Raw genomic sequence first — 14,154 nt, 5'->3', positions numbered from 1 at the left:
GCCTCTGCACACAAACTCTGAACTGGGCTGGTCCGAAAGGCTCCAGTCGATATCCGAATGCCCGCATGGTGGACAGTATCTAACATCCGGAGGCAGGAAGGACGGGCCGCTGCCATAGTCTAAGCGTGATCGAACAAATACCCTATAAAACTGTAGGAGGCGGGACCTGTCAGCTCGCCATGTTTTTCCGCCAAGGCATTTCAAAACGTTGAACAACCGGAAGCCCTTTGTTCGTATGTCTTTCAGGTGTGGGAGCCATGATAATTTCGAGTCAAATAATAAACCCAAAAAGTGCACTGTGTCTTGAAAAAGTAAAATACGGTCCCCCATTGTAAGCTCTTGTTGGTTAAAACTCCGACGAGCACGATTAAAATTGACACACACAGTCTTCTCAGGTCTGAACCGAAAACCACTTGTCTGGGCCCAGGTTTCCGCCTCCTAATGGTCAGTTGTAGCTGCCTCGTCGTCGTCGTAAGATCAGAGGAAGAGTAGAAGATTGTAAAGTCATCCACAAACAAAGAGCATTTACAGGGCTTCTGACTGCAGAGGAAATGCCATTGATAGCGATGGCAAACAATGTAACACTGAGGACACTGCCCTGGGGCGATAAATTGTTCTGTTGCCATTAAAATTGTTTGAGCTCATAAAAACAAATTTCAATGTTATTTTGCCTAATACTCACTGCTGATGAAGTGAATGCAATTGAATTTAAATTAACAGTTCGGAAGAAAGAAGTCATTGCATTCAGATTTGTAAAGTTTGTCAACTTCCTTTCGTTACAGAGAAAACTTCGCTGAACGCGCATAAAGTGTTACGCAACCACATTATGCCGTAACTGCGAATTCTTGTCAGAATTTGGAGTAAACGTGTCCCGCGTGGACCTGCGCTACTTCAGACAAGATGCAGAGTGCTGCAGAACACAAACTTGCAGCAAGCGTTACACGCAACGTACTTCATTAGGGCTGCTGAATTGCTTCCCACCTTTCCTCCAGCTACACACGACGCAGGCAATCAATTTTTACTTTTACTGACGCACGTCTAGGAACGAAGCCTCAAAACGCTGGCGGTCCTCGTGGCTGCTCATTTCAAAGTCATCATTTCAACTGATCACATCCAAGCCATCATTATTTCGTTAATCGTCATTCGCTAATCAATTACAGTCATGTCGTGTCAGTCAACGCCTGGAATGTTAATGCCATGCCCTAACGTGCAGTATTGAAGTAAATGCCAACTGACAACAGCCATTTGAGATTTATGAACACGTGCGCTCCTAGTAACTTGGAAACTGGGAGGATGACTTGTTCGTTCCCTAGACAGGAAACATTTCTTAGACAGAACTGTTACCATGGCTACGCTTGGTAATGGGAAAGAGTTCATGTGGAGTAGTTTCATCACTTAGTCAATCCGCTGCTTCATTTATTTTAATTGCAGCTTATTAGTAATGCCTGCCAACGGCCTTGCCACACTGGTAACACCGGTTCCCGCCAGATCACTGAAGTTAAGCGCTGTCGGGCTGGGCTAGCACTTGGATGGGTGACCATCCGGTCTGCCGAGCGCTGTTGGCCGGCGGGGTGCACTCAACCCTTGTGAGGCAAACTGAGGAGCTACTTGATTGAGAAGTAGCGGCTCCGGTCTCGGAAGCTGACATACGGAGAGCGGTGTGCTGACCACATGCCCCTCCATATCCGCATCCAGTGACGCCTGTGGGCTGAGGATGACACGGCGGCCGGTCAGTAGCTTTGGGCCTTCATGGCCTGTTCGGGAGGAGGAGTTAGTAATGCCTGGGGTTTGTTGAAATGTCTTTCTTTCTTTATGTGCTACACATTATTCAAAAGTACTAAAATCCTGAATATTCTGGCTAAAGAAATGTAAACTTAATTCTGCATTTTGTCACATAGGTTCCTCACCGTATTTAATTTTTCAAAGAAGAAGCCTTTTTAAGATTTTACTTCCTTTTTTACATGTTTGTGTTTAATATCAATTTTTGACATCATAATTTAATGTTGACAAGAACGAACAATGCCTTTTACTCTTGGCAAAACGCAGCAGTGTTGCCTAAGAATGAATTCGTAAATGTTGAAAATAAACTGATGCTTCATCTACTTATCGTTGTCACGCTACTTACCATTGTTATCATGGATCGGGTATACCCAAGGCGTGTGTTCACTAGCAAGTAAACTTGAGCAAGTCACTTGCAGAAGCTGCTTCCGCAAGTTCTTTGACGTGCAAACACCCCCAGCAAGTCGACTTCCGCAGTTTCTTGTATCTGCTGCAAGTAGTTGCCGAACTTGCCAGTTGCTGGAAGTTTTTTCTCAAACATGCATATGTTTTTTTTTGCCCAATGCCGGCTGAAAATGTCAGTGTATAAAAGATGAATGACGCAAAGACAGATGGGCCGAAACAAATGTTCCATTAGAACCCTTAAACATAACATGTAATTGGCCACCGCCAACCAAGGAAGTGCGAAATGAATTTACCGATTACGTTGCTTTGTTTCAGCACAAGAATGGCGGAACAGATGACTTTACAATTTTTAAATGTTGTCGTAAACAAAAATGATTAGAAATAAAAGTAAAAAAAAATACTGTTTGCAAAACGCGAAGAGTGATGAAAAGGCCGTCTCTTGGTGACCTAGTTTGCCGAAATTTTGCGTCCTGTTTTCGAATATCGGATTGTACAATAGACAAAAGGTGTTCAAAATTTGGATAAGACATTCTCAGAAAATATTTAATCTGAGAGAAATCCTCTGATTTTGGTTCAGTTAGTAGTGTTTCTTAATAACTTAAATATGTATGTTTCTGTATCCATTTCTTCACCCACTTACTTCCTTTTTTCTTAACTTTGTTTTTCGCAGCAATTCTTCTGCAATAATAATAATAATAATAATAATAACAGTAATGCAATAACTTTTGTGGTTGCTCTGGTTTTAACCACGAAGCTGCAAACTTCCACTTGCGTATGTCACGACGCAACGGTAGCGGTAACAAGTGTTTGAAGGAAGTTCCTGAAATTAACTTGCCCTAGGGGCATGCAGAAGTAAATATGCGCAAGTTTTTGTTCTGTGAAACACCTCAGCAAGTGTTTGCAAAAGTTACGTGCGGAAGTTGCTCGCTAGTGGATGCACTCCTTTCGTTAGCGACATTATGTTGGTAGGTGTGGCTGGAGGTGATTGGGCAAGACTTGTTTCAGTAGAATTCCTGTCGCTAATGTTTCCTACCAGCTATCGCCACTAAAATAAAATTATCGATATTGTATCAAATGAAATGTCCATTTGTGAAATATCGACGTTCGTGTGTCGATATTTTAGATTCGGTTTGTAAACTAAAGGAAAATTTCAAAGTGCAAGCTCTAGTTGCTTCAGTAAATAACGAAAGATTTTCTAACCACAAGCACATGTTTCCGACAACAGACGTTCCCTCACTTTCGAGAATATCTGCATGCACGTTATTGTGTGTTGTGGTTAGTCGTGTGTAATTACATAGTGTATACAATACACAATACACTATGTACAGGGTATACTATCCTGTACAATACTATATTACATTATATTATAGCTTATTGCATTAACTTTTAGAAACTATCCTGGTGTAATTTGGTACACTGCCATGCTTAAAATGTATACTGTAATGTAATGACACTAGTTTTTTTATTATTACGTATGTACAACTACATCCTGCATGACGAAGCCAATATCATTGTAAAATGATCCATCGTGAATAAAATTCTTGATTCTTGATACACTGCAGTAGCTCTACGGTGGTGATAAAATTTTCATGCATCTTCAAAAAATGAGGTTACGTAAAGAAAAACTTAGCGGTTTTAAATCAATTATAATTTCTGTTATTCCTGTTCCAACCTCCCATAAGTTTTTCATTACTCTGGTTCATTTTATAGGTCACTTTACTTATGTTTTATATCATTTTTACGAAATTTTATCGATATTTTTAAGTCATTCTCGTGATTTTCCAGGCACTGTAGGTCATTTTTTAAAAGTATCTTTGCCTGGCGCACTGCTGCACCCTGTGCCGGGTGCCACTGTTTTGTTTCCCTTTATATCATAGAAACTAGAGCTATGAAAATTTTGCTTCGTCATATTCGTTTTGTTCAACCAAAAATTAGTGGAATTTGTCTCGTGAAGTGAAGGGAACATCAGATAAACATTTTTTTGTTCGACAGTGAAATTTTACCCATGAGAGCAGGACAGTTACTTTGAAAATGACTGAAATACAAGCAATCCATGCAGGTTTGCGAACAAAATGAATCTAAATTCTGCACGGAGTTTTGTGTGAGGAATTACTAATGTGATTTCACATTTATCCTTACAATGTTTCTTAGCACATGTCCCAGATAATTAATAACATTATCTGTAGTATATTGCATCCCTACAAGTTGACTGAGATAATAATCTTCGAAGGGAACAATCGACCAAAGCTCTGGCACACTGCACATGTACAACTCAGAAGTACCCAAAATTTGTATATTTTACATCACTTGTAAGCCTATTTATCACGCTAATTACATAGAACAAGAAACTTCAGCTACTCCTGAATATACTAAATTATGAAGGCTACATGTAAACAGCTAAGTAGCTCTTAGTTAGTCAGTAATATGTGTATATAATTCAGTAATTTTATTTACTATGATTATATTTGGTTTGTACTGCCTAGAAAAGAACTCTGACTACATCCAGCAGTAAAATCAAGAGTATTTACCATATGATTAACTAATCTCGTGTAGTTTTTCTGATTTTTGTCAATCATATGAGTAAATAAAAGTTGCATCACATTTTTTCTTAGAAACACATTCCTCGAAGAAAACAGAACTACATTACATTATTCTGTAATTGACTGGCGCGCAATTATTTTACGCAACTCTCTATAGCTCCAGAATCATTTAGACTTAGCTAGTCCGGAGGAAGGCAATGATAAGTCACCTCTTGCAGGAATAGAGGACATCAGTGTGCGAACTATTTTTATGTTGCAGTGTTGGTTGTACGAGAGTGAACTGGCCATTTCGTCTGTTGTGACACCACCCACACTTCGTGTTGTGAGATGAACGGGAACCCAGTAACGAGCTTTGTAGCGCCAGGCTGTTATCAGAGGGTTGGCTGCTAATATTTTTTATTGCTGTCTACTGTCAGACGTGTCTTTTTGATGATCATTATAAGGACGAATGCGACAACAGACTATAAAACAAAGTATTAGAACAATAATCAATTGTTGCAGGTGTATCTCCACTCGACATCATCTCAAGCTTTCATAGCGTTGGATGTGGCATGATAAAAGATTTCAGGTCATAACATCTGTATGATGTGTTCAAGTTCTGCTTATTTCAGGAAAATACAAGGTCTTCAAGAATATTGTTCACTAGAACAAAAATGTCTCCAGGAAACATTTTACTTTTTATTTCAAGCATCACAATTTTATGAGTGTTTCGTAATTAAATATTCAGCTTATTCCCGAGTATCGTATCAAAAGAGTGTTATTCATTAATGATACAAAAGGCAGTAAGACTTTTTTTTAAAGATGTAGGCCTACTCGTTTTAGGTGATATTTACACCATCACAGGTACGAGTTAGTTGATGGTCTTTTCCTTCCATATATTGAGGTTCTTGGCAGTTCTTCTGCCATTATTACCTGCAATAGCGAGTAACAATATTGAGAAAATATTAATTTTAAGTAACACTGTAAAAACAGTCATATATAGCACTGTTGCTTGATATCGCTAAAAGTAATGGTTTATAAGGCGCAAAAATGTTTTGAAATTAAAGAATAACACAACATTTAAATAAAGAGTTATTAAATAAAAGGACACAATTTAATTAATGTCTATTTCATGAAAGATAAACTTGAAGTGAATAATCTACACAATATTGGAAACAAGAGGAAGACGTAAAGTTTGGATTACTGTTATCACTACTAGAGCACCGATAGTTGCGTAAACGAGTGCTGGAGTGCAAGCAGCTAGTCCCCGTCAGTTGGCTACATTGCAGCATGAGGTTTCCTACATTCTTGAGTTCAGATCACAGTGCAGAGGCATTTCGCGTATCTAGGTAAACCGTAAGCTGTTGGGTTCAAGCAATTTCAAAAACTACATGTCCCTGCAAAGCATAAAATACGGACCGACCGCTCGTGTCAGATGATGACTGAGACGAAATGAACAAGGCTTTTTTTGCGTAGACCAAGAAAGTCACCAAACAAAGCTACTAGAGAATTAGTATTGCAAGTTTTGAGATTAATTTTTAGCAGTGAAGTGATGTTACATCTTAACGTAAAAGCGAATAGGCACATTGTTCACACATGGAGTCAGCAAAATCCCCCATGAAACATTGCAATATGAGAGACACTCAGCGAAGCTGAATGTGTTTTGTGCCTCATCGCAAAATGAAGTTTATGCGTCATTATTTTTTGGAAAGAAAGCTTACTGGAACATGTTGGGAAATTCGTTTTTCCTCAAATTACGAAAGACTCTCAAGCCTTAATTTTTCAACGAGACTGAGCTCCTCTCCTTTCGAAACTTATTGTCGCAGCATTTTTCAATGAATAACTTCTTCAGTGGTGGATAGTTCGCATGGGAAAAGTAGGCCGGGCTCTTACATTTTGTTTCTGGAGAGCTCCTGAACGTAGTACCGGTCAGTACCGGTAGCAGAATAGACAATTCCACCCATGTAGTACGAGTTCAGTTACCCTTTAAATGTTTGCTGCCGAGTGGGAGTGGGACACATTAAACATTTATTGCCTGCGTTTTTAAACTCCCTGCTTCCATCTGTATATGGGTTATTCATACTCAATTTATATTTAATGTACTAAAAAGTAATTAAATTGGGTCCACGTTTTTGAATAATCCTGTAGGATGTTGCAGAGTGATGTGGATTAGCTCCCCATCTCGCAATGTCAATGTCCTGTTTTATCGTAGATCGGAAGACGAGTGAAACATTCGGAATGACTTTCAGTGAGTATTTTTCTAGTGTCGAAATGTTGAGTATAATCAAGAACTAGAACATATTTCCCAAGTAGAATGTGCGAAGTGCCATAGAAAAATGCACAGCTTAGGTTAGTTTAAAAATGTTAGGAATACAAGCATGTCTAAAACACGTAAGTGAAACGTGCGGATCCGAAGATGCACTTAAAAATCTTTCTTCTACAAGAACAGTGCGGTTGAAAGGTGACATGTTACTGAGACTGCCCCAAACAATAGTCACTCATCAGCCGACCGAGGACATTGTAAGCTCCCTACCTCCTACGGTGGGTGAGTTACACGCACAATTCCTTGACATTCTTCCAGTTAATCTCAGTTTGGCATCTGACTTCTTACAGTTGGTTTTATGTGTTCATTCAACTAATTTTTCACAAATGCACCACTATTTCTCACTAAAATCACAAATCATGAAACGAAACTACTGCCGGCCGGAGTGGCCGTACGGTTCTAGGCGCTACAGTCTGGAGCCGAGCGACCGCTACGATCGCAGGTTCGAATCCTGCCTCGGGCATGGATGTGTGTGATGTCCTTAGGTTAGTTAGGTTTAATTAGTTCTAAGTTCTAGGCGACTGATGACTTCAGAAGTTAAGTCGCATAGTGCTCAGAGCCATTTGAACCATTTTTGAACGAAACTACTTACAAAATTACCATGGACTTCCTAAGAGATTGTAACCTGTCTACCCGTGCTATAGCTATATATTGCTTAATTCCTTACATTTGAAGCACGATTAATCAGTTTAGAACAAATTAGTATGTTACGGTATTGTTTTCTAGCCTTTACCCCTACAGTAACGTAAAAGAAAATTATGTTTGCCCGTCACTATATGTTATAACGATCTGTTATCAGCTTCTCTATGTTCTATATGTCCTAATCTACATTTGTTTAACGATCGACTGTACCTTTTTCACAATGTGACATGTGCACCAAATGCCAACAAACAATAAAAGAACAATATGTATTGAGAATCAACTGACGGTTCGTGCACCAATAGTCAAACCTCAACAGATCTTCCTGCATTTGCTACAGTTTTGGGAGCTGCAGCTTTGCAACATATAGTGAACAGCAAGCGGAAGTTCCAGCATACGCCATGTCACTGATATGCATCGTCATACACCACCCCCTTTGTCCCAGTTGAGAACAATAAGTTGTGTTCTATTTGCAAGCTGGACTGCAGCTGTGAGACGCTCAACCACCAAGCATTTCGACACAGACGTGTATTACACAGGGTAGTCAGAAACAGTCTGAAAAGCTTGTAAGGGTATTGTAGGGTAGGTTGTGCCGAGAAATAATTGTTAAGAAAAAAATTTATACGTCTCAGAGTTAATTAGCATTCAAATTAGCCAATCAGGCCGTTGCGCATGCATATTCAAGCGGACCACCGGATACAATTAGTGTGTTGTTCTCATAGTGTAGTTAATAGGCAAGACTACGAGTCTTTGGCTCGCGTTCGAGCCTTTGGCTCGCGTGCGAGCCTTACTACCATCCCATGTCCAATTTTTGTATCACTCTCTTGTTCGGTTTTAGGAAAAAAACAACATACCTTTGGTGACACTGTCTCTGGCGGGCCATTTGAATTCGCGCGCAACGGCCTGATTGGTCATCTTCATTGCTAATGACCTCGGAAAAGCGCTACGTATCGAATTTTTTTCTTAACAGTTGGTTTCAGCACAACCTAATCTGAAACACCCCTACAAGCTTTTCAGACTGTTTCTGACCACTCTGTATAAGCCAACAAAAGGAAGTCTGGGCCAATTGCACCTCTGAAAAAGTGCCATACGTGGCTGCAGCATATGATCTCTGTACCTCGGAGTGTTCGCAGTATTCCTGCGATTTCCAGTGTGATCGAAAAGCTCCACGTGACTATCCAGCCTGATCTCCCAATGGTCTTTCTCGGTGTTGTTGTCATTATAACGGCTACTACTTGCTCTTTAGACGCATGTGCGATGATCCTCATTGATCAGACTGAAAAGTGATTCTTCTGCCAAAGAATCCATGCATCCATTGTCTAATTTCTCCACATTAAATGCCGGCCGGAGTGGCCGTGCGGTTCTAGGCGCTACAGTCTGGAGCCGAGCGACTGCTACGGTCGCAGGTTCGAATCCTGCCTCGGGCATGGATGTGTGTGATGTCCTTAGGTTAGTTAGGTTTAATTAGTTCTAAGTTCTAGGCGACTGATGACCTCAGAAGTTAAGTCGCATAGTCCTCAGAGCCATTTGAACCATTTGAACCTCCACATTAAATGCTTTCATCTCCGGTATACTGTGAACGAGAATAACACTGCAGTGCATCGGACATTTCTACTAACTACCTTGAGTCTCTGTCACCCAGTCTGTCGGGATACTGAAATTCTTGAGGCAGTGGAAAAATATTCAGACCTGTCATGCAGCTACGGATAAGCAGCCACCCTGGTATGGATAGGTTCTGCATATACGTCAGCATCTACACTGAAGAGCGAAATAAACTGGTACACGTGCCTAATATCGCGTAGCGCCCCCGCGAGCACGCAGAAGTGCCGCAACACGACGTCCATGGACTCGACTAATGTCTTAAGTAGTGCTCGAGTGAATCCTGCAGGGCTTTCCATAAATCCGTAAGAGTACGATGGGGTGGAGATCTCGTCTGAACAGCATATTGAAAGGCAACACAGATATATTCAATAATGTTCATGTCTGAGGAATCTGGTGGGCATCGAAAGTGTTTAAACTCAGAAGAGTCTTCTTGGAGCCACTCTGTAGCAATTCGGGACGTATAGGGGTGTCGCAATGTCCTACTGGAATTGCCCAATCCGTCGGAATACGCAATGGACATGAATAGATGCAGGTGATTAGACAGGATGCCTACGTACGTGTCACTTGACACAGTTCTATTGAGACGTATCAGGGGTCCCATATAACTCTAATTGCACACACCCCACACCATTACACAGCCTCCACCAGCTTGAACAGTTCTCTGCTGACATGCATGGTCCATGGATTCATGAGGTTGTCTCCATAACCGGACACGTCCACCCACTCGATACAATTTGCAACGAGACTCGTCCGACCAGGCAACATGTTTCCAGTCATCGACAGTCCAATGTCGGTGTTTACGGGCCTAGGCGCGGCGCGAAACTTTGCGTCGTGCAGTCATCAAGGGTACACGAGTGGGCCTTCGGCTCTGAAAGCCCACATCGATAATGTTACGTTAAATGGTTCGCACGCTGACATTTGTTGATGGGCCAGCACTGAAATCTGCAGCAATTTGCGGAAGGGTTGCATTTCTGTCACGTTGAATGAGTCTCTTCAGTTGTCGTTGGTCCCGTTCATGTAGGATTTTTATCCAGACGCATCGATGTCGGAGATCTGATGTTTTGCCGGATTCCGGATAGTCACGGTATACTCGTGAAATGGTCGTACGGGAAAATCTCCACTTCATCGTTACCTCGGAGACGCTGTGTCCCATCGCATGTGCTGCGCCGAGTATAGCATCACGTTCAAACTGACTTAAATCTTGATAACCTGCCATTGTAGCAGCAGATGGTACTGTCCATCGTACCTCAAGTTAGGGCGTCTTCCAGTTCCATTCACGTTTGGACAGCAGGGAGAATGACTTTTTAAATGACTGCGTGTGCAGTCCAGTTTTGTCTTCGCATCTGTATGAGACCGGTGCTAAGGGGTTCGTCATATATTTGTAGGTTCTTCAAACTCCGTAAGATTGCTTGCCGGGGTTGTTGGCGTCTGTTTTCGAGATTCTACCAATTCAAGTTTTTCAGCATTTGCATGATGTTCTGGCGCGAGTCAAGCATAACTGTGACCTTTCTTGCTTTCTTTTGGTTCTATTTGGCAGAAGTTTCACACACTTGAGCAATATTCTACGACTGGATACATGAGTCTTTTGTAAGTAATTTCCTTTGCTGAATCATCAATCCCTTGACGTACGCCAGTAACCATTTCCATATTTGTCGATTTCTCCTTCACAAATTATTACGTCCAGATATTTGTATCACCAGTATTTGCTATTTTTCGACTGACTGCAGTTGTGAACCGTTGACATTGTTGTCAGAGGGAACTTTTTATTATGCTAACTTTTACGCTTATGAATACTGAAAGAAAGTTTTTTTTGGCAGCTTATCGACTAGGACAGTTTTTTTTTCAGCGTCCGATCGGTCGTGAAATTAAAACTACAGTAAAAATTCGGTGAAGCTTTGCGCAAATGAGTTGCGCAGTGTCTTTAGTATGCCATTCTATCGCATCATGAAGCACTTTTCAGTTCCGAGCGCACAGTGAACTCGAAAAGCTGTCTAGAAAATAGTGTCTCCCGCCATGTGTGAAGTGGTGCTGAGCGTTTTTCCATGACAGTTCTCGGCTAAACACTGCACGGCCAACTAACAAGCTTCTACAGTGTTTTCGTGAGGAAGTGTTGGTCACCCGTCACACAGCCCGGAATTGGCTCCGTCTGATTTTCATCTCTTCGCTCATATGAACCGCTGGCTATGAGGACAGCGTTTTGGCACAGACAACGAGCTGCAGACTAGCTTAGGGAATTGGCGGAAATCATAGACGGCTGCCTTCTATGACGAGGCCGGCCGTTTGTGGCCGAGCGGTTCTAGGCGCTTCAGTCCGGAACCGCGCTGCTGCTACGGTCGCAGGTTCGAATCCTGCCTAGGGCATGGATGTGTGTGATGTCCTTAGATTAATTAGGTTTAAGTAGTTATAAGTCTAGGGGACTGATGACCTCAAATGTTTAGTCCCACAGTGCTTAGAGCCATTTGAATCATTTTTCTATGACGAGGGTATTGGAAAGTTCGTACCACGCTACGACAAATGTCAAAGTCAGAGCGGCGGCTAAGTAGAGAAGTAGCCGAAAAATGTAGCTAAATGTAAAAAACATTTTTGACTTTCAATGTGATGTCATTTCACCACCGGTAGGAGGTTGAAGAAAAGAAAAAGGCGTCGCATATCCATCTGGATATTGGTTTAGCTTTTTTTCATACAGTACTTCATTATCAACAACTGTATAACCTGCAAAAAACCTCAGTTTACTGTTAATATTGTCTGCCAGGCCATTAATTTTGTCTTGGTCTACCTCGAGCTGCCATACAACGAACATGTTTTGTACGGTGCTGACGTTGTGATCTATATCTGAACTGTTGCAAGGGATCAAAGGATTGTATCCTGATGAGCAGCGTCCAAGGGGTGTGTCTGTGACATTATGTTGTCAACTTCACTAAGTAAGATATCGAAGTCTGCTCACAATCAGAGTGTAAACGCCAGTGAAACATTACAGTAATTACTTCCACTACTTTTCAATAACGTGCTTATTGGGAATATCCGTTTCCTATACATATTGCACAGTTCTGGTTTATGAGGAACCCTCTTCGCCCTTTCCCTATTCATTTTCCCGATTACGTCCAACTTATAAGCACTAAGGTAGTAAGGCGTCACAACAGTTTGCTTTTACTGAGATTCAGGGACAAGCGAAAGTCTGTCGGTACACTATCATAAAATGGTGTTACTTTGTGAGAGACTTTAAGCTATTTCTTATGGTGGTCTGTAGGTTCTAAAAAAAAGTGAATGAACTGTTGTAAAATACTGATGTATCCTTCTTGTACATAGTGATGTGCTTTCCAGACTCAAATCTTTAATAATCACAGGTAGATTTACGAAAAAGTCACAATGTTGGCCCTCAGGATGTGGCTGCTTTGGTGACAGCCATGTTTCTGCCTTTAAGCCATCGAAGAAAAATTATTTTCACGAAGTTGACACATAATTTCTATTGAAACAATGTATATAATCTTTTACACATTTGATTTTAGATGTAGGAATCACTTTTCATTTGCTATTATAATTTTTTATCTTAATCAAAACTGTTGATTGTTGATAGCCTGACTTCGGAGGGTCGATGACGTACAGAACTTTACTCATTGAGTATAAAATTTCATCTAGCTGTGAGGACCGTTTGATATAGACCTTAGATCGTTCCATAACGTTTACAGTGTAATCCTCGTTTTCGATATCAGTCACCTTTCTGAGGATCAAGGTTCACCATTCCCAAAGTCTGGGGGCTGTTTAATACACTCCTGGAAATGGAAAAAAGAACACATTGACACCGGTGTGTCAGACCCACCATACTTGCTCCGGACACTGCGAGAGGGCTGTACAAGCAATGATCACACGCACGGCACAGCGGACACACCAGGAACCGCGGTGTTGGCCGTCGAATGGCGCTAGCTGCGCAGCATTTGTGCACCGCCGCCGTCAGTGTCAGCCAGTTTGCCGTGGCATACGGAGCTCCATCGCAGTCTTTAACACTGGTAGCATGCCGCGACAGCGTGGACGTGAACCGTATGTGCAGTTGACGGACTTTGAGCGAGGGCGTATAGTGGGCATGCGGGAGGCCGGGTGGACGTACCGCCGAATTGCTCAACACGTGGGGCGTGAGGTCTCCACAGTACATCGATGTTGTCGCCAGTGGTCGGCGGAAGGTGCACGTGCCCGTCGACCTGGGACCGGACCGCAGCGACGCACGGATGCAAGCCAAGACCGTAGGATCCTACGCAGTGCCGTAGGGGACCGCACCGCCACTTCCCAGCAAATTAGGGACACTGTTGCTCCTGGGGTATCGGCGAGGACCATTCGCAACCGTCTCCATGAAGCTGGGCTACGGTCCCGCACACCGTTAGGCCGTCTTCCGCTCACGCCCCAACATCGTGCAGCCCGCCTCCAGTGGTGTCGCGACAGGCGTGAATGGAGGGACGAATGGAGACGTGTCGTCTTCAGCGATGAGAGTCGCTTCTGCCTTGGTGCCAATGATGGTCGTATGCGTCTTTGGCGCCGTGCAGGTGAGCGCCACAATCAGGACTGCATACGAACGAGGCACACAGGGCCAACACCGGGCATCATGGTGTGGGGAGCGATCTCCTACACTGGCCGTACACCACTGGTGATCGTCGAGGGGACACTGAATAGTGCACGGTACATCCAAACCGTCATCGAACCCATCGTTCTACCATTCCTAGACCGGCAAGGGAACTTGCTGTTCCAACAGGACAATGCACGTCCGCATGTATCCCGTGCCACTCAACGTGCTCTAGAAGGTGTAAGTCAACTACCCTGGCCAGCAAGATCTCCGGATCTGTCCCCCATTGAGCATGTTTGGGACTGGATGAAGCGTCGTCTCACGCGGTCTGCACGTCC

At 42.6% G+C, this 14,154-nt stretch overlaps 1 protein-coding gene and 1 pseudogene across 1 annotated transcript in view; one reads left to right on the top strand and one right to left on the bottom strand.

Annotated features, from left to right (window-relative positions):
- The window catches only part of LOC126249492 (uncharacterized), a 1,087,724-nt gene that overhangs the window by 128,682 nt on the left and 944,888 nt on the right, over positions 1-14,154 (bottom strand). The gene's annotated exons all lie outside the window — the stretch shown is intronic.
- Positions 1,448-1,565, top strand: LOC126250303 (5S ribosomal RNA; annotated as a pseudogene).

The sequence above is a fragment of the Schistocerca nitens genome, chromosome 3 (assembly GCF_023898315.1).
Source record: "Schistocerca nitens isolate TAMUIC-IGC-003100 chromosome 3, iqSchNite1.1, whole genome shotgun sequence".
In the NCBI taxonomy this organism is placed as follows: Eukaryota; Metazoa; Arthropoda; class Insecta; order Orthoptera; family Acrididae; genus Schistocerca; species Schistocerca nitens.
This window is presented reverse-complemented; position numbering and strand designations above follow the sequence as displayed.